This window comes from Lasioglossum baleicum, chromosome 9, assembly GCF_051020765.1.
Source record: "Lasioglossum baleicum chromosome 9, iyLasBale1, whole genome shotgun sequence".
In the NCBI taxonomy this organism is placed as follows: domain Eukaryota; kingdom Metazoa; phylum Arthropoda; class Insecta; order Hymenoptera; family Halictidae; genus Lasioglossum; species Lasioglossum baleicum.
The window spans coordinates 13,557,453-13,576,342 of record NC_134937.1 but is presented as its reverse complement, the minus strand read 5'-3'; the positions used below and the strand labels follow the sequence as shown (position 1 = coordinate 13,576,342).

The window sequence follows — 18,890 nt, the reverse complement described above, 5'->3', positions numbered from 1 at the left end:
GTAACGGGTCCACCATAACTCAGAACGAGTGGCAAAGGGGATGGTTCCCCTCTTCCCCGCCGATGGCGAGCGCGGTTGCTCGAACACACACGGGAATCCCCGTGCAACGCGTATTACAGAACCGAGCCAACGGCACCGGGACACCAGCCATACTCGCTCATAAAAATACCCGACGCTGGCAAACGGACCCGCCTAGCGAAATAACGCTGAAGAACATCTTACTTGAACCGCGGATCCATGGCTGTTCTATTCTAATTTCTGAAATTCAATTTTAACTCGTTGAAACTGGAGACTTTTCTCGGATCAGCTACTTTAAGTACATAGAACCTTATTTTATTCAGTTATTATTTAGGTGCTGTATTTAAAGAGCATATACCTATGTGAAGAGCCACTAAGCCACGCCTCCTCGGGGAATCGAAAATAAAGAAAGCAAGATGAGTCTCCTGTCAAGATTCTAACAAGGTTAAATAGTGGTCCAGTTTCTTCTCGGTTTGTTTTGACGGAACGAACGCAGAAGAAGAAATGACCGGCGCAGTTAAGATGCAGCGCTACATGCGCGCGTCACGGAAAGAGACTTGACGTTAAAGCGAGCATACATGCATTCGGCCCGACACGCTCCGCAGACCGCTCCGATGCGAAATTCATGCGGAGTGCCGGAGCTTTTCTGACACGTGCTGTCGCGCCGGTAACCAACGATCCTGCCACGCTCCGTTCGTTTCTGGGATTCTGACGGATTCGACCCGGGACGATCTTCACCGATTTCTCTCGCCCCCGGTATATTGAAGAGAATTTCTGATGGATCAACCTAGACCTGCACGCGATAGACTGCGGAGACACATGGTCGCGATAAGCTAGACGTGGGTTCGACGAGGATCACCTCGGTTAGGTGTCCGACTTCCCTGAATTGGATTATTCGAGGTGAAGAGATTCGGAGAATGATGGTTGCGATTAAATCGTTTTACAGCGCCGGTGTTTCCCTCTCTTTCGAATAAAGAATATTTAAAGATTTAAAGCTATGTATATCAGGTCGTTAAAACACAAATTTCAAACGTGTTTGTCAAGTTTCATACTTAACAACGTGATATTCGATGCATTATATTTTACCGACTTCGAAAAAGAAGGTTACTCAATTCGATCCGTATGTGCCTTTTTTTCGCTTTTTTGCTATGTATGTTCACCGATAACGCCGAGATTTTGCATCTTGTAGAGTATGTGCCGGTGTAGTACCGAGAAAAAAATTTTGCATTTTTTTATTCCTTACGATTTTATTTGCAAAAAATGAATTATTTCACCGATTACTCCGAGATGGATGGACCAATGAGGACGAAACCTTCTGCATGTTGTAGGGCATGTTTTCCGATTGGTCCCTCGAAAACAAATTTTCCATTTTTTCATTCTTTGCGTTTTTTATTGCAAATAACCAAGAAGACCGAGAAACCACCCTACGGTGTTCTATAAATTCTACTAGTTCCGCTAAAAAGTGTGAAATAAAAAAAATTTTATAAAAAAAAAATTAAACCGACTTCGAAAAAACGCACTAAAAAGTATGAAATAATTTCCATTTAATTTATGTGAATACACACGAACTTAAACACAATGCAATCTTTTTGGAGGCGGCGCAAAATTGAAAATTTTCGACACTGGAAATTACGAAAATACTTAAATTCTTCTACATGCTTTCACATATTAATGTATCTTCTCTTCCCACACCTACCGATTTCCAAGTCCATCATATTCCAATGAAATCATAATCAACAACATCTGTCATTTGGAAAATTTTTTCGCCGCCTCCGAAAAGATTGTATTGTATTTAACTTAGTATTTCATACTTTTTAGTGCATTTTTTTAGTGCGTTTTTCCGCAGTCGGTTTTGTTGTACCTACACTACTATTGTATAACTGTAAGATGTCATATCAAGCAGATATATGTATGTATATCAGACCGTATGTTAATCCTATAAGCTTTCAAATAAAAAAAAAATGAGTATTCTACGTGCCTCGCAAGAAGTCTGGCAGGAATTCGAAAGTCATTCCACTGGCACTTTTTATTTATTTTAGAATTGCATTTTACGTGATTCCACTTTCTTAAGATTCGCCTACAAAAATTGAAAATTGCATAAACATCGGCAATCCACTTATGCGGCACGAATAGTACGTACAATGGGACAGTGGGATAGCGAGTACGAAATAATTGCGATAGGGGATCGTCTTCGTTGAAAGCGCGCAGTGGAATCGACCGCGTAGATCGAAGGTGGTTTATCGACGATTCCCGAACGATAATGCGGCTACGATGTTCGAGCGTCAAGGTGTGTGTACAGATAAGTGGCGTACGGAATAGTGGAGCATTTTATCGACGATTGCGCCGGCGATATCGCGAGCGCGCAACTCCGAAAACATAACGATGCGCGTTTACGATAAGTAGCGCGGGCAAACGGACCGATGAATCGCATTATCGAGCATTGCTGGTCGAAAGCCGAGTCTTTTCAACAATCGCCGAGTGATTCGGCTGTTCGGAAGACGAACGAGAACCGCGATTCTGTCCGAGTTTCGCGGATCAATTCGCGACGGGATACGATTTTCGAGCGTGCAGGAATGGAAGCGCGACGCCAAGAGTTTTCGCGAGGGGATCTACTCCGCGTGCCAAAAGTCCTCGTATCCTTAATGCGCTCGTTGCGCACTAAAGGGGGATTTATGTGTAATTTGGAGTGCCATCGAGGAACGAGCTCGATTTTTTACGGCCGGAGAAATGGACCGCGACGACGGGACGCGAGGCCATTAGGACCGGCACTGTCGTCTGCCGGACAAAACGCGATCGGTACTATGCTCGCGTTTCGCTCCGGACGGCTCCGTTTATGGCTATGACTGGGGAAATGTCTCTTTTGAGAATGAAGGGGGCATACTTGTGTTCGGAATATTTTTCAAGAAAACTATCGCACCGTTTGGACCCGAATATCGCACACATAATTGTTGGTATTGGTGCACGTGTGATTTTTTTAAAAAGAAATTAAAAATCGCCATTTTTCGCAAATTCTGCAAACGACGGTACAAAAGAAGCTACATTTAAGGCACAGCCTGAGAACGATAAGAGCTCGACGAGCTTATAAAACTGGCAGACAATGGTCCAGTGCTCGAGCAGGAATCACCGCGGTAATATAAAATCGCGAGACAAAGAGGAGTCAGCATCCGCAGGCTCCATTAAAATCGCATAACCCGTGTTCGTCGATTAAGGGATGAATGGCGGGACAGGCAGGGGTCTAAATGGAGGCGGTTGCGTTCGAGTATTCGAGATCTAAAAACAAAGGACGCCGCCGAACGGAAAATCTTCGTGATCCACGGCCCGGTGGAAGCTCGGAGGGAGAGCTGTTCCGCAGAAAGTATAGGTTTCGCAAAAACCGGGGAACGTGTATCGTCCGGGACAGGGCGTGAACAGAATAGCTCGGGAAAGCGGCGTCACGTGCGCTAGACGAGAAGAACGGAATTGGATATTCGCAATAGGGACGGCCGGCACGATTACTCAGACGTGCTTTTCACCGTCGGATCAACGGGGACACGGCAAAAAGGGGAGGTTAAGATGGGCGATGCTCTTTCGACCCGATGCAACTTTTCCCGTCCCGACGCGACGACGACGACGACGTGCTCTTTCGACGCTCTTTTATTCTCGGAAGGCGACGCGCCGGGCGTCGTCGTCTCGCGTGTGAATAATTCGTTTTGTTCGCTCGAAGATGTTAATATCGACGGTACTGTCTCCCCTTTCTTCCCGAATCAATCTTACAGGCGTCCCCGAAAGGGAGAGAGCCGGCGACAGGATTGTTTACCGAGCTTTCTCTCGGGCATCGATTCCACGCACCCGAGAAGGAAGACGAAGAAGGAGAGAAAGAGCAGCGAGGACATCAAAGATGGGCAGAAAGAAGCGTCGGGGCGGCTGCTCCCAGAGCGGCGCGAGATAAAATTAACCTTTCGCGCGTTTTATATAGTTCACCCTCCCGCGAAACGACGGGAAAAGAGGGAGGAAAGAAGAGCGAGTGAGAGTGAGAGTGAGAGAGAGAAAGTCCTCCTCATCCTACTTCTTCTTCTTCTGCTGCTGCTCCAGGCCCGGTAGCATCGTCTGCTCCAGTATGCCGGCGCGGCGCGTTCCCTCGGCGTCTACCGCCCGAGCTTGTCTCATTCTTACACGCAAACTCCATTAGGAGACCCCTGAACTCGCGGGGAATATCGTATTATGACACCGGAGGGCTCCGGGAAGCGCTCCCGGGAACGAAAGGGAAGGAAAGAACCTCGAGCCGGACGATCCGAGAGACGGGAAAGAGAGCCGACATGGAGGACGACGAGGAACGAAGGGCGAGACGACGACGACGACACCGTGGAAATGCGGGTGGTTGTGGAACGGTAGCGAAGGGCTGTTTCCATCCCTGGATGCGTCTGGGATGTCTGTCTTCCCTCTCTACCCGGCTATCATTTACTTAAGCGATGATGCACGAGCTTCCAGGACTCTTTCCGAGCGGTTTCATCGCGCGGAGTCGCCTCGCGATTCGAAAATAAAAAGCTATACGCGGATCTATCTCTCTCTCTCTCTCATTTTCTTCCTTTTTCGATGGGAATCGTCGTCCCCGTCGTCGTCGTCGTCGTTCGATATCTCTCGAGAGCAGTTGTAATCGTCGGTAAGACGTACTTATCGCCGCGGCGTCGATAAATACGCCGGAGAACGACGCCGATAACATTTACCAACGCGAGAGAGAACCGAGTCGCGGCACGGTATCTCGCCGGAAACGTCTTAGTATTTTATTGATAATACGTTTTTATCGTATTCGTGGTAGTCGTAAAGGGTGAGACACCCGGAACGCGACAGCGTTACACGCCACCCTCTCGAGGAGACGCGCCCCCCGGGAAACTCCCAGCGCGACGTCGTAACTTCGAGATATTTCTTTTTATCATGTCCATTCCGCGCAGGCAGGCCTCCCGGCAAACTGATGTACACGCGGCTACACACACCTGCGACTGCCACCGGCGAAAAATGGAGTTCCGGAATATTCCACCCCCGCGACTTTCCAGAATTATTATAGGCGAAATTGATTGGGCTGGAAGCTTTCGACTTGGTCTCTTCGGTTCTCTGCGATACGTGTGTTTCGCTGAACCTTATTTTTTCGAGTTTCAATTCATATTTATTGAAATACCGTGTTTTTTTTTTACAATTATACATCAAATGCTCAGATATTATTAGCCAGTGGACAGCGTCGATAATTGAAGAAGCTGGAGGATCGAACAGGAATCGGGAAAAGGTCCCTCGGCAAGGGCCGCCCCTGCCACGCTCAAAAACCGTTCCCATAATGGTAATTAAAGATCAGCCCGGCGAGCGACGCGTCTGATATTGGCAAACGCGTCACGGCGAGTGGTGGTGAGATGGGAGGGAGAGCGGGGGTGTTCCCCGAGTCTCCTCGAAATTGATAAAAGTTTCAGCCGGCGGGGGTGGTTCGGTCGTTGATGGTCATAAAACTGCGGTGGCCCTTGTACAAGATTTTATCCGTTATGCGCGCCGCATGCACGCTGTGAACCCTCGAGAACCGGTTCTCCGGCAGAGTAAATAGAAGAGACGAGGGTAGGTGTGCGGGGGCGTGGGATCTTTGGGAGGTGGTAGCCGGGGAATCGCGTTCGTTTGATGGATGACCCGGGGTTTCGAACTATTTTGCCTCGTCGGAGGCTTCGGACAAAAACCGTTATGGATCGAGTCTGAAGGTATCGAAGTTGGCTCAGGGATAAGTTGGGAGCCGTCGATGGAGGTGGTAGAGAACGAGGATGAAGGGTAGTAGAAGAAGAAGGAGAGGGTTGGTGACGGTGCGGTGGTTGGAGGTGAGAGTTCGACGAGCGATCGCAAGAAACTCTCAAAGAGAGGCTGAGGCGGACTATCGATTTTCTTCGTGGTAGTCGTCGTCGTCGTCGTCGTCGTCGTCGCCGTCGTTGTAGTCGTCGTAGTCGCTTGCGACGTCGTTGTGCCTCCGAGGAAGAAGGTGCACTCGTCGTGCTTCGATTCGTGAAATTCTCTTTGCCTTCCCTCAGCCTGGCTCCCAGCGACAAGGCCGTCTGAGGGAGAAGAAAGCAGAAAGAGCAGGAGGAAACAGAACTGAATTTACGGTGCCACGCGTCCCGCGGTGTCTGTCCGTTTCCCTTCTTCCTCTTCTTTTCCTTCTTCTTGCGCGCGCGCGCGACACCACGCTGACGAGCAAGAATTATGAGAATTTTATGCCGGCTCGCCTCCGCTCGAACGGACCCGCTCCCGGAGCGATGGATTGCTCGATCGAGTTTTTTCTGAAAAGGAAATTAGCCGACCTTGTTCTGTTCCCCGCGATCTCTAGATCTTCCTGCTCCATTTGCTATCTCGCGGACTGCCGAAACTCGCGTGTGGTCTGCTGTATTAGGTCGTCCCAAAAGTTTCGTTAACGTTTTATTCTCCCCCAATGGCATTCGCCTTTTCCAAAAGCTGACGATCGTCCACCGTCCTACTGGCTTCGAAATAAGCTCCAGCCCTTGACCGGACATTGAAAGGCCCAAGTGTTTCTCAGCCCTCGATGAAAGCGCTTCCATTGCTCCCGAATAAAGGTCTCTGTTTTCCTCGGATTTCCGAGTGGCCAAATATATCACAGATCGAGAATGTCTCGAGTACCCAGAGAACGAGAGTAACGTATATTCCAGCATGAAGATCGACTCGAGCTGCCAAACTGTACGAACCTAACGAACATTTCACTCTGCTCTGAAGTCGATAACTGGTTCACCATCGATTTACGGGTCTTCGGTTGTTCCTCGAACAAAGAGGGAAGAGGGAGTGAGTAGGGGGATATAGCACAGTGTTTTATCTCGCACACTCGATCGTTTTCCGCTCGTTACTCACCGGCAACGAAAGATCGTGGCAAACGATCCACCAATCGAAGGAATACACCGCGTCGAGATAGACGCCGCGATCTTTCCACCGTGAAATTTCTAAATGAAAATGACTCCGATCGTCTCTCTCTCTATCTCTTTCGTCGATTCCGACGTTGCTTCTAGCTCCGGTGCAACGTTGGATTCGCGAGAAGGATGCATCGGAAGGCAATTTGCTTGATCCCCACCCGCTTCCGAGAAAATTACAGCCTCCGAACGGAATCAATTCGCTGTCCGACGGCGCTGGCAAAACTACCCCTGTCGTCTCTCATTATCCCCACTTCTTCGCAAAATGATACCGTTTAGCTCGGTGTTGTATCAAGACGTCTAGCGCACCTGCACGAGCTGCATCGCATCTTTATGCATCTCTGGGGCAAATTAATTTTCGGAATGTTCTGACAAGTGTCATTCCATTTAGTGTTTCAAACCAATTTCAACCTTTAATTATTCGAATATAGTATTTATTCGATTCGCAAGAAAGTAATTTCGGTATTTTAAGGTGAAGTAGAGCCCAATCTTTTTATTCAAGCAATAAACTTTAATGAATAAGATATTTTCTCTTTTGTTCGATGATCTTTTGCCGAAAAGAACAAACAAGAAAATATTTTATTGATTAAAGTTCGTCGCTTGAATAAAGAAATTCGGTTTTATTTCACCTTAAAATATCGAAATTACTTTCTTGCCAATACAATCTCAAAACTAGAAATTTAGTTTCAAGCACAAACCGAGGTGTCGACCACACTGGCAAATATTCATTTTGCATTAAAATGGTTATTTCATTGAATAAAAATGTAGTCATGTAGAAAGTGAAGTGCTAATTCTATCCTGAATGTTATTTCTATCGCGAAGAGAAAATAGTGAAAGGAAATTTGAAGCTCTCGAAGACAACGAAGAGCAGTACGCGCAGCAGCCTAACTTCCGTTTCAGAACAACGACACAGGCGAAGAGGTGATTCGCGTCCCCGGAAGTGGCCTTGAGCAATCAATTAAACCTGATCCGACCGCGGGCGCGTTACGGGGGAATAATTAAGCGGAGGCTTTGGGAACACGAGTTTTCGAGTGGCAGCCGCACTCGAAACAATAGGAACAAGGTCTACACGCAACGGACTAACAATGAGGCGGACGAAACTTGCCGGGCCGGTCCTAAGCGAGCACTTATCGCGACGCAATCCAGTTATCGAAGTTAACTGGCAGGACAATTTGATTGCAGAATAACACCGTGTGTAATATCCTGCTCACGCAACACAACCGTACGTTCTCCCTCTCCCTCTGTTTGCTCGAATGAGTTGGCTTTCAATAGCATACTTTCGTCGGTATCTTTCCTTCGCGCGTCACCGTGCTATTTTTATCGATCCGGACGCAAGGAAATATGCTGGACAAAATTCTCCGGTAATTATACATTCTTAACATGATTACGCATACCATTGTTCGAAATATAGTTTAGATTATTAAATACGTCGGCGCCTAATCAATAGACTGAGGATCTTTATGCATTTATAGCAAAATTAAATGAAATTCAGAATTGTTGAAAAACTTTTTCAATTCAAAATGTAAATATATAACTTCTCCTCTATTAAAATCATTAAGGGAAAAAATAACATTCAATTTAGTTTCTATTTCATGCAATCGATGCAAAAAATTTTCATTTTGCATTTAAGTATTGCAGGAGGTGTTGCATCAATTTCGTACCATACCGTTCGACAAGCAAAATACTGACACTCTCTCTCTCTATTCATTTATAAATTAGAATAAAAGTCTTAATCCCGACTGCTTTACAAAAACGTGCCGCGAATAATGGGCGTCTGGGTCACGCGTCGTTTTAATTCGCCGCTAACGAGCGGCGTTCCGTAATCGAGCTTTCATCTCGAATGGGTCTTGAATGGACATCGTAGGATAACCAGAGGCCTCCTCGACTCGCCTAATCCGTGGCAGTTCGCGCTCAAAGAGCTGAATCGCTCTCCTCGGGTCTCCGCCAACAGGTCTCTCTTCTCTTCTGCGGGGTTATAAAGAGGCCCGAAGGGGGACGAATTATTCAAGCACCCCTCGAGAAACAACCCCTTTCCGCTTCAGCCCCTCAGTTACTCTAAGCAGACCCGCGAAAATAAAAAGTGGGTCAGACGAAAAACGGGAGCATTCGTCCGCGACGCAAACGCCAAACATCAATTACCGTGTGGGGGAGTTTCTGTGTACCTTGTTTTCCCACACTCCGCCGCTTCCTGATACTTAACTTTCCAATTAACGCACCTGCTCGAATCAGTCGAGCGAGAATCGTTGCCAGCAAGAAGCTCTCGGCTGCTGCTGTTTCGCGCGTGTGTGCAATCGCACACCTTCGCGAAACAACCTCAGAAGAACAAGACAGAGAATGGGGTGAGAGAAGAGGGAACACGGGACAGGAAACTATCGCGATTTATTACTCAATTTGTCGGGAAGCCGGGCCTCTTTCTTTCCGTTCTCGATGGTCCGTGAAATAGCCGACGTAATTATTTCCCAAGGTCTCGGTCTTAGGAGACCACGGGAGAACACGGTAATGAAAATAACATGGTGAACGTACTGTTGGTAGAAAACGGTAAACACAATCCCATATTTGCCTGTTCGCTCGTTCAACGCTGTGTCCACAGAAATTATAATGCGCGCCGGCGACTGGACACGCTCCGCCGACGGCGATTCCGCTTATTGGCCTTTTAGGAAATTTCTATTGGGTCGTTAGCTGACCTATGAGCTGCACGACGAGTTTGCCGGACCTGATGGAGATCTTTGCGAGAACCGGAAGAGCCAGTTTTAGCGGGCGGTTTCGTTCGGTCGAATGATCGCCGTGCAATTCGTGCGGTAATTATTAGACAGCGGATCTTTGTTCAAAATTCCAAATGAAATAGACATTTATTTTCTTTCTTAATATGTTCAATAGGTCGAGAGAATAATGTAACAGTATTTTAAAATTCTTCAAATTCTTTAAACTGCATTCACAATCCGCTGTCTAGCTATTATACAAATGTACTTACGCTACTTTTGTATGAGACTGGTCGTAATAGGGATGAGTTTTACCTGGAACAGAAAGAGAAAATTCTCGATTAACATTCGTTCGTTTTAATGCGATCATAATTCATTATTAATTCGTGGTTCATCACCGGACAAAGTATCGAAACGATTTGTTCCGCGAGTTCAAGTAAACAACATGGATAATAACACAGAATCTGCGGCAATCAAGACGTACCCACCACGCTGCTACGTTCTAATCAGGCGAAAAAGTTACTCTGGACCAGCGATTTCGCGGAGATAACGATCGCTCGGCCGGAAGGACGTCGCTCTCGCTAATTGCCACTAGGGTTCGGCGTTCGTCGGTTTTTGCGAGCATCGATTTCTCGGGTATCGACAAAAAGAAGGTCGCATCCTGGAACATCGGCGACACTTCGATCAGGGAGCTAGCTCCGTGAGAAGAGAAGAAAGAAAAAGAATCAAGAGAGAGAGAGAGAGAGAGAGAGAGAGAGAGAGAGAGGCTCTCTTAGGCGCCAGCTACCCAGGCGCTCGGTTAGCCTGCATCGAAGATAGGCCCTAACGAGCTGCAGTTCGCCACGTAATGGAGGTTACGTCTCGCTGATAATTTCCGATAAGTGCTCGGCCGCGTTAACTGGAGCAACCGCCGCAGGGCTCCTTGCGATCTACGGTATCGCCGTAACCAACAACACCTACACCACGTGGGCGCGAAAGGTGCAACGGGAACACGGGGGATACACCTCTCTCTACTCTCTCACCCTTTTGTCACCACCCCAGATCCTCCTCTGGTTGCACGCGTGTCTATATTCAGCGGCGGTTATTAACCGAGCCGCATTGCCATCCCTGAAGAAGATGAAAGCCGTGCACCAGCGAGCAATCGGGTTATTGCTGTCGGTGAAATTCCGCTTTAAAGAGATCTATACTCTGCCCGCAAGAGAAATCGATCTAGACGATGCAGAAGTCGTCCGACTGACTCGTATCAGCTCGAAAGATTTCCGGGACATCACGGTCGGTCACTGCCATGAAACTTTATCAATGGACCGGCGCTCTTGCTTAGAGTGGATCTTATCCCATTGACGAATTTGGAATTCGTTAGGTTGCTGCATGCGAATTGTCCGATTATAATTATTGAACCCTAGCAAAATATTGTTTACAGTATTAGATATGTCGGTATCTAATCAATTATTAAACAGTTAAATTCGTTTAGGAAGAAGAGGTTCCTCAACGTTCTGTAAACCCTTAAACATTTCTTCCGACCTAGAACATTTCCATCCTCAATGATTTTTTAAATTTACCTCATACAATACTTTTTTAGTACACGGCGGATCTTTATGCCTTTTTGGTTTATAAAAATGATAAAAATGCTAGAATTGAGTAAGATTTTTATTTGTTTTGGATCTACAAAAGCTGTTCCCATTAAAAATAGGCTCTCATCTCAGGCGACTTTTTAAAAATTTGTCTATAAAAATTGAAAATTGCATAAACATCCGCAGTCTGTCGATTATAGATACCGGCATATCTATACTCTAAACAATATTTTGCTAAGGGTTAATAATTGTAATAGGACAATTCTTTCTTAAACGATTTTATAATCAGACAAGGTTTTCATGTAATATTTTTGCAAAGTCCAGCCGAACCGGTTAATGGCAGCGGCCAGAGCTAAAAGTAGACGAACTCTGTGTGGAATCCGTGAGAAATGACTCGCGGATTCGCTTTGTCAGTCGCGGAGCACGTGGCGTCGCGACGCCTTCGAGGCCAAGGCAAAGTAAAGGCGTGGTAGTTCAGGGAGTATCCGCGCTCCACGGAAGAAACGTATAGATTGTTGTGACACGGGGACGAGTATTGTGGGAACGATGTCAGTTTCGGGTTTGCTGCGTCGCCACCGCGTCTCCTGGGAAGAGACATTTGTCACTTGGCGCATGCAGCAACGCACCAAGACACCGTTCATTAATATTAATAGAGCGTGAATCATTTGCCGCTGGTTTATCTTGGACCGCGCGACCGAAGTGGACGTGAAAATTCGAAAAGTTATAATAGAAATCGTCTCACCAGATGTTGCTCTGCCGAGCAACGAGCCTGCCGAGAAGAGAATTTTGTTAAATGTTGAAACAAAACAGTTCTGGAAAAAGCTCAAAATCCAAGAATTGTTGCGGTGTCGTGTCTGCTGTTAGAATGTGCCTTTTAATTGAAAAAAAACTCCACTCCAATCCTTCAACATTAAAAAGATATAATAAGCAAGTAACGGAACGGAGAGTGATTAGAAGCGGCCCGACAGGTTGGGCAAGAAAACAGGCATAAATAATTTCGGTTATTACCTCAATTACAGCGGCAATTTATCATATTCGGTGGAAAGTTACGAGCGGTCTGCGTGAAAATCGTTCTCTATCGAAAGGACGAAGAGGGAAACGAGAAGTGAGAGGGACGGTGATGAACGAGTCGAGCAACCGGTAGAAGGAAGACGTTGCGAAGTTGAGGAAAACTTTGTTGAATCGAGCCGGCTCGTTTCCCCGGCAGTAATTGTCCCGATCCGGCGGCGTGGCAACCCTCTCTGGACTCCCGCTCGTTATACGGCGGCGGCATCGATTATTTCCAATTATAATAACAAATGCAGATCGGGAATAACGAGTTGGGAGTCCGGTAATAAAGTTTCCCTTGCTGGTTGCTCGATTCTGTCGCGGCCGCGGAGTGCGCCTTTTCGATTCTCGCGAACCAGGAATGCTTCGAATTGTACTGCCTTGTTCGAAGGAACTTTCTGGAATTCTCGTAACAAGTGTAGCCGTACAAGTTGTGCCAAATATTGAGCAAACTTGTTATTGGTTTCTTTAGAATTGTGTTCTTTAGGTGGTTAAAATCAATATAAAAATTCATAGTAGCTATTTCAGAGTGTACAGATTGAAATTTTGTATCTCGAAGGCAAAATTGGAGACGTTCCTTCTGCCGTCCCAGCATGCAAATCGGACTAATAAAAGGCGGCAGGCGAGAAAGGCACGTGGAAAACCGAAACGGTCGAGCGAATAACGCCGCGAGCGATTAATTAATTAATATTCGAGCGATTATGTCAGAAGTGAGGTTACCATTAGCCTAGGGGGGTCGAGATCGAGATTACGCAACGCGACACAAGAGCACGTGGGGCGGGTAGGTAATTGCCGTGGAAAAAACAAAGTCGAAGAAATATTATGCAAAACTCCGGGGCTCGGCCTAATTTTCGCTCTCGCGCGCGCGTTGACTCTCTCTCTTCCTCCTCTCACTCGCAGAGAGCTGACGACTGATCGAGCCTCGGCCCCGGTAATTACGCTTAATTACGAGGCACAATTTCAGCAGTCGCGAGAGCCCACCACCGAGCGCACGCTCTGCGCTCTGCGTTCTGGCTGCTGGTGCTGCTGGTGCTCTCCCCAAAAGTAATTGCCTTCGGCTGGAATTTTTACGGCGACATTATGGAGAGCGAACGCTTTCTCGTTTTCCTTTTTTCTCTGGCTAGATTCGTAGCTAGTACTGCTTTTGCCGTCATTACGCGTCACCGGCGCGAACTGCGCGCTGGACACGATGCGGATCCGAGAGAGATCAGAGAGAGAAAATGCGAGTGGAGGATTTGGTACGTGACAGACAATTTTTGGAAATTTTTCGGAAGAAGTTGGTGGGAGCACAGCTATACTCTAAAATTATCGATTGCAATTGATCTCGCGCAGGGTGTATAAAATCAAATAACCGAAGAGAGAAAAGAAGGAATGAAAATAGAAAGGAAGAAGAAAAAGCAGAAATGATAAAGGTCCGCAGCGAAGCGTCGGGAAACAGGGAGATAAAGATCGAGAGTGAAAGGCTCCGAAGGAAAATTCGAGGGGGATGGAACGATTACCGCGAGTAATCGCGATAATCGTCACAGGACCTGCAGAGCCAGAGTCACGACATCGGCCTGAGCCCGTCAATGGCCGAACCAAGCAGAACTGAATATTCATTGGCGATGATAATGCCACACGATTCCTACCCCTCTCTTTGCTGGTCCTGCAGTCTCTGCAGTAGCAATCCTGCCAAGCTTCCATCTCTCCATCCACCGATTCACCCTGTCGCTGTTATTTTTTCCAACCCCCGCGATTCCACCGCGTTTTTCCTTCCTCGAACGTTCCTTCCCGTACCCAGCCGCTATTCATTACCGTTAATACGAGGACTCCCTTCGCAGTTTTATCCTACGACTCTATTCCTCCCTCCCATTTCATGATATTCCACCACACCCCCCCCCCCTCTCTCTTTCTCTTTCTACCACATTTTCTTCATATCCATTTATTTCTACGAATTCTTACCAATTTCTATGCACGCGCTCTTCCAGGACTCGGGAGCCAGACCTACGCGGCAGTCCTGGGCTCATTATCATTCAGAAAGTATAACGCTACCCCCAGCTCTTCTCTGCGCAGCCCCGGGAGGCCCAGGACGAGTTCAACTCGATTATGCTGCCGCAGAAGTTGAGAGACTGCGCGGACTCTGCGAATTCTTCCAGCGATGATTATAAAGAAATTGTGGTATCCTGGTTCTCATAATTAACTACTCCGCCATAAATGTCTAAGGAGCGTCCATCATCAAGCACAGAATTTGCACACGAAACTGCAGGAAATTTCAACAAATCTCAAGAAATCATCGGCGATTAATCGCGCACGAGCGACTCGGGAACGGAACCGCTGCGCCGGCAGCGGTGTTATATTTAAAGACAAGAAAGGAAGAATAATTTCGCGGACTGTAAGAATAATTTAGAGCGCATTTTGTGCGCGAGGGCGAAGACGAGAAAGGCGGAACAAAAGGAGAGCGGGCGCGCGAGTTTCGCGGCGGAACGCAAAACGACCATGTCGTCGCTCGGAGAATTTACAGCTAGGCCCGGAGAGAGGGTGCAGAGCAGAGAGGTGCATGGGTGCAGTAGGGTGCAGTATGCGTGGCAAAAAAAGAACTCACGCGTGGCCACGCATTCGTCTTTCCGCGCGACGAGCCAGCCCAAGGGCTCCCGCGACCCAAATACACATCGCCCACGGGTTACAACCCCCTCGCACCCCCTCGAGAAGCAAGCGTTTCGCCTCTTGCGCGAAATGGAGAGACTCGGGAAACAACCGGCGCCATAAATCTTCGTTTTCCGCGGCCGCGAGAAGTATCCCGATTTTCTGCGGATTTTTAAAGTCTTGCTTTCATCGTAGACGATCAACAGGCTCCTCGAACCTGCTCCAAAGGTTCAGGAAGAATGTTTAAAGTTTTACATAGGAGTTCGGTTAAATTGCATTATTTTTTTGAGCCTCTCGAATTTGTTTTTGTGCCTTTTCTTCTGGTATAAACACGTAGATCCTATACCTTGAAGCTCAATTAATGCATAAACTCAAATTTCTTGAAATCGCGACATGCGGCGTTTATCCTGACAACCACAGAAATAATCTTCGTTTTCCGGGCCCGCGAAAATTTTCCCGATTTCTAAAGTCTTGCTGTACTTTCATCGTGGACGATCAACAGGCTTGAAAAATAATATTCGGCTTCGGTCGACTCCGTTTTACATAATCGATAATATTCGCCGCAAAAATGCATTCTAATGGATGCGGCCAGGCTGCACCACCCTCGCATAATCGCGTAAGATCTTGTTGGAGACACGTGCGCTCCCGATACACACCGGGCTATCTCCTTAATGACGACGCAACAACGTACGTCGATCAAAATCTGGCCGAAGACACGACCGCGTACACACGCGTGATTCATGAACCTATCCAGCGTTACTCAACCGTTTGATTGCCGGACAATGATGAATCGATTATCCGGATTACGGCGAAAGAGAGATTGACCGCGCTGCAACGCGCGCGCATTCTCCAGCGAAAATACGCATCTGGAAATTGGCCGATTATGTAAATCTCGCCGATAGCACCGTTCGCTGCGTGTCACGGCGGATCCAGCTTTCCAGAGATTACGTTATCGCGACGTATACCCCGCGTTATTAAGATAACGATACGTAATAAGGCTGTGTACAATTAATTTTCAGCCTTTGTCTGCTCGCCTTATCGCGGCCGTGCTTGAATTATGGTGTTCTCGAAAAATAAACAACGCCGCCGCTGCACAGAAACCGGTCTGCGGAGATTCGAGTGTTCTGAAGTCTGCAACATTATATAATGTCCGCGATATTTCGAAATTCTCCGAGTGTTGATACACGTTTACATTTCATTAGATTTCAAAAAAATCTTGTTTTTTATCAATAATCTGTCTTACATTCTAGAATTCAATTTTGAAGAGAAACTAATCAGTCAAGATCTTAGTAGACCTGAAGATGTTTTTGGGCCAGAAGCGTGGAAAAATTCATGCGGTGACAAGTTCAGCGAGCGAAAGTCGCCTAAAAATCCCAAGAAAATTGAACGAGGCTGTGGAGGAGAGTCGAAGCAGTCGGTAGAAGCATAAAAGAGCAGGTTCTGATTAAAAAGGATTCCCCGTTGTTAGCGGAGACAGGTCGAATTGCGGTGCGGAGAGGCAACTGTATTCGAAATCGACTCGGAGCGGCGCGTCCGTCGACAGAACAACCCTCTTAAACAAATTCGAGAGGCAATCGAGCTTGTTCTCGAATCCTGTGTATCGCAATTCAGGATATCGACATTTGCATTTACGGTTCGAATGGTTTCGGCCCCGGCCGTCGTATCGTCGTTCCCGCAGCCATTAGGCGAAAAAGGTTCGACAACCGATCGCCCTTTAGAGATCGATTTATCTCGATTCCCTGCATCTCGGTCAAGGCGGTTCGTACAACTTCGTTCACCGGTTTGTCGAGCGGCACAACTTATCTTTCTCTCTCTCTCTCTCTCTCTCTCTCTCTCTCTCTCTCTCTCTCTCTCTCTCTCTCTCTCTCTCTCTCTCTCTCTCTCTCTCTCTCTCTCTCTCGTTTTCTCTCCTCTCTTCATCAATGATGTCATCTCGTTAATGCGGAACGCCGTGGATCAGAATACGTTAAGACGCGCAGTGACATTTGAATGGTGGAGGCACTGCCGAAGGTTAAGTAATTCATTTCACGAGCTGCGACGTTCCACAGACGCTCCGGGGAAGGATAAGCGAAAGAGAGGAACACGCGTGCGTGTCTGCCTGTCCCCCCATTGTAATCTCGAAAGTTTATTTCTGCTGACTCTCGAACCCAGCCTCGGATTTCGCGGTGTCACTCCCCTCCACTTTTTTCCAAGTTTATTTCGCTTTCGTACCCCGGGGAAATTCATAAACAGCCGCGGAAATACGCGAACGCGTCGCCTGCGCTCGAATTTCATTCGAATCATCGTCTAAAATAATTACATTCGTATATTTTCTTCATGCAAGAATGTATCAACGCAGTGCGAAACTACTTGGGAATATGTAATCGGAACGTTGTTGGGCGTTTAGAAGTAGGAGAAAGCCTACTTTGTTTGCAAATAATAAAGACGTCTTTTTAGTCGGGGCATCTCTCTTAACCCTTAACTGGGCGCGCCTGGAAAAGTTATGTACTATTTTCTACCACTCGGGGTCAAATAGACCCCATGCGCCCAGTTAAGGGTTAAAATAAAGCGGACTTTATATACATATTGTATGTATAGTAAAAGTTGTTATTACTTATAGATCTAGGACCATGAATCCAATACAGCTTAAAAATGTCAAATAACTTGGATTATCGAGCCGCAGTCTTTCTGAGTAAACGCGAGAAATAATAATTTTAAATTACCCTGTATATATATATATACACAGAGAGAGATCGTTTATCGCCTCCATTTGTCTATTATATAATTTCATTGAAGAATGAATACAAACATATATGTACCGGGAAGCTAGAGTTTACCGAGGACGTTCTATTTGTTCGTGCTCGTAGATCTCCAATGATGATACACGCGTGTATTATAAGTTGTTACATTATCTCGCCTTGCTCACCCTGCGGAACATTTCAACTTAGCCACGTTATCAGCCGGGAATCGCTGGACTCGTTCCTCGTAAAGCAAACCTGCACGGGGGACCGTATATCTTATTACTTTCGTCAAATTGTAAAAAGCATGTGCTGCACACGATAGCGATCGCACTCCGCTGGGCGAGCACTAAAACGAGCAATGAAACAGCTAATAGAATTACTGGACTGCCGATCCTTATGCATTTCTTATGCGCTTTCTAGGAAGCTTCAAGAAAACGATGAAACGGCAGTTTATTCGCGTAAAAGTGGTTTTGTGGAACCGACGATGCGCAGTAAACCGACGATTTTGCCATTCACACCTTTCTCCGTCGACGTCAAGATGAATGTCTCTTCTATCGAAATTTATATTTATTACGGTGCTGCCAAGACACGAAATAAAGTGAGATTTACTCGACTCTAGAACAGAGTCACCAGATCAGGGGTGTTGCAAACGTCTTTATATGTGGCTAGGTTATTCTAATGAACTACACTTTATACCTTATACACTTTGTTCGTATTATAAAGTTGCTCTAAATGTCCCACTCCTTACGTTTAAATCCTTACACCTAAGACGTATGGTTGAATTGCAACAAGGGGAATTGACAAACTGCTCGTACAGCGATAAATTCGTGGAAACAGTAGCGGTGGAATAATCGTGCAGGGAAACCTCTTGGCGCTGGTCTCCTGAAAAATTCACGGACAGGATTTATGTAACAGTTTAACGACAGAAACAAATGAAATCGTCGCGCGGAGCATAAATATTCGCCGGCGTGTCGTCCCCGACGGTATGATCCAGTGCGAGAGAAGCGGGGCTGGTTTCTTGCCGTGCTGAAACGAAACAACGTACCAGACAAATAGGAAGCAGCAAGAAGAAGCGTCGGCCTGGAGAGCACGTGGATGTAAATCGCCATTACGATCGAACGGCGGGAGCGGTAGCAGGCGGGAGAGGCCTTTCATGCAAATCTTATCGAACGTAAAAGCCGTGCCGGGAACGGCGTGGAGATGGCAAGAAGATTGGACCGGGACGAGGAAGAGCGGTGTCATTCCTTATCTGCAGCCTTGGCCGCATAAATGCATCGTAACGCGGGCCGCGTTCGA

General features: G+C 46.9%; 1 protein-coding gene across 3 annotated transcripts in view; it reads right to left on the bottom strand.

The window, feature by feature from the left end:
- Window positions 1-18,890, bottom strand: part of LOC143212017 (Krueppel-like factor 6) — a 378,041-nt gene that overhangs the window by 323,932 nt on the left and 35,219 nt on the right. The window lies entirely within an intron of this gene.